Source organism: Hipposideros armiger, unplaced genomic scaffold (assembly GCF_001890085.2).
Source record: "Hipposideros armiger isolate ML-2016 unplaced genomic scaffold, ASM189008v1 scaffold_360, whole genome shotgun sequence".
Taxonomy (NCBI): domain Eukaryota; kingdom Metazoa; phylum Chordata; class Mammalia; order Chiroptera; family Hipposideridae; genus Hipposideros; species Hipposideros armiger.
The window spans coordinates 107866-110493 of record NW_017731710.1 but is presented as its reverse complement, the minus strand read 5'-3'; the positions used below and the strand labels follow the sequence as shown (position 1 = coordinate 110493).

The following is a 2628-nucleotide window of genomic DNA, read 5'->3' as shown; positions in this document are numbered from 1 at the left end:
AGAGGGAGAGGGAGAGGGAGAGGGAGAGGGAGACGGAGACGGAGACAGAGAGGGAGAAGCAGATGATCCAGTGTTTAAAGGTAGGGCTCTGTAGGTCACAGTATAGAGTTTGGCTCTTACTCTGAGTGATATGGGAAGCCATCAGCAGTTTTAAATAGAAGAGTTCATTGATTCAACCTACATTTTAACTGGATTGTTTCAGCTGCTGTATTGACAATATTCTTGAGTTTCGGGTAGGAGAAACTGTATAAGCTGGAGAATGAGTTAAGAGGCTGTTGAAATTATCCAAGTAAGAGATGACTGTAGCTTTGGATAAAGGTAGTAGCAGTAGTAACAATGAGAATGGGTCACATCTGGTCATTGATTTGGAGTGCATAATGTAGCCAATCTAATCCATTTAATTTGACTATAAAAACAGATTGTTTTTCTTCATGTCTTAAAATATTCTCTGCTATTTGTCCTGCTAATAGCATAATTATGAAAACCCATAACCCTTACAGTGACATTGCACAAATATTGTTCCGGTGTTCGTGAGAACATAGTATATGGTTTCTATCTACCTTCATAGCTTAATATCATACAACCTTAATAATAATATTTTTCAAATCCCTTACAAAATATTGCCAAGGAAAGACATTCTGACCATGTGTTCCTATTTTTTAGCAGTTAGGAAAATGCATAAAGTGGCTCATTTCGGCTGTCTAGGAAAGGGCTTTTCCAACATGGGCCTTGACCCATTTTTCCCTCATAGGAAGTACTGATTGTAAGCTCACATAAGCAAAGATAAGAGGTCATTATTAATTGTAGACTGATAATAGAGGGGTTTGCAAATTTGGCTTTAGGTCAGATTTTTGCTTAAGTTCTATAAACTTTTGTACAGAATGGGAGGGGGGTGTCAAAAGTCATTTTCCTTGAACATTCTCTTATTGAAGTAATTATATTTTGGTTCTCTGATGTTTATAAAAGATTTCTTTAAAAATTCTGTGCTGATCTTAGGATTCAGAAGTTGGTACCAAAATTTGGAACCCATGGGTTATTTTTTCATGTGTTCATTTAATAAACATGCATTAGTTTTATTTTTTTACTTTTCGTCCAGAGAGCCAGATAATTTGCTGTCCGACTAAGGACAGGACAAATTTTCCACTGATTGATATTGGAAAGTGTTGTCGGCTTAGCCTCTGGTAATGCTTTGTTTCCATGGGCCCCAACTGATTGCTATTTGAACTCAAACACATTGCAAACCACACACATAATCCAGGTATCAGGAACTGAAGAACTCAGGCCAGGAGAATTAATAGGCTCAGCTGGTCAGCACCAGCGTTAGCCCCAAATGGGACAACCAAATATCCAATTCCTCTCTGTTCTGTAAGGTTGGTTGCCATACTGACTTCCAGATTTATTCTCTTGACCTTCCCATTTTTATCAAGCTCACTAAAGCAGGAATGAGAATTATGTGGATTCTGTTTACTAATGACTACTAAAAGTCAACTGGCCACCTTAACATTAAAATTTAAAGTGTTCATCAACAATGATTCGATACCATAGGTCTTGAAAAATTATCATCTTTGAAGTATTCCTTTACAGCCAAGAAAATGATAAATGTTAGACAGTGTTAATTTTTAGTAAAAATGGGCCACATGGAGTAATGCAATTTTAGGAATGGGAGGGGAGTTGATGATCATCCAGTTTAGCTGCCTCCTTTTACAAAAGAGTAAACTGAGGCTCAGAAGTAACATCCCAAGGAGTAGACAGTTTCTGCAGAACCGGAAAGGAAGCCCAGGTCTCCTCATTGTTAACTCCATTGCTATTTACTCTTATAATTTTAATTTCAGAATTCATGTTGACTGTGATGGTTAACTTGATTTAGCGTGAAACTTAGATTTCAGAAAAAAAATTTAAATTAAATATGCACTGATAATTTCAGCAATTTGCAAAACTTGGAGATCTCCCAGGAAACAGAGAATAAATTGTTTCAATATGGTATCCTAGGAAAAGAAGGCTTTTCCCTACCTCGTAATTAAATCTGAAAGATTCCTGCAGTGAACTAAGAGGTTTATAATAAAGTACTAAGCTGCATTTAGAATTTGAGCAATGAAAGGCTCTTTGTTCTCATTTCAAAAGGTTCCAGGGCTGAACAATTTGGCTCCCGATACAGGCATGTTTTAGACCACCTGCAGACTCTAATCTACGCAAATTTATTTGGTACAAACTTTCTTCTACGTCACCTCATTCGGTTTAATTCCAGAGAGGTTATTGCTAGCGTTAAACAACGTTAATAAGAAAACAGCTGCTCTCATGGGGGCTGCCCTGAAAAGAAAAGCAGAAAAACTGAACCTTTGTTAGCTTCTTCCCTACGAATGCACTGCCATGAAAGTGTATAACTTTCAGAGGGAATAATCACCTTGAGCAGTAGAGTGTTTCCTATAACTGTGATTCTAGTCTGTCCTTCAGCCAATAGTCATCTGCACGTTAACTCTCGATTCAAAAGATTAGGTTAAAAAGTACACTAACCATCCACTTCTCCCATCCGACCACTGCATTGTATTTCTGAAACTGATGTTGAATAATACTGTATGTCAACTATAATTATATATACATATAACCTCGGGACATGGAGTAGAGTGCGGG

General features: G+C 37.4%; 1 protein-coding gene across 2 annotated transcripts in view; it reads left to right on the top strand.

Moving 5' to 3' along the window:
• Positions 1-2628, top strand: part of PDE3A (phosphodiesterase 3A) — a 275542-nt gene that overhangs the window by 260455 nt on the left and 12459 nt on the right. The gene's annotated exons all lie outside the window — the stretch shown is intronic.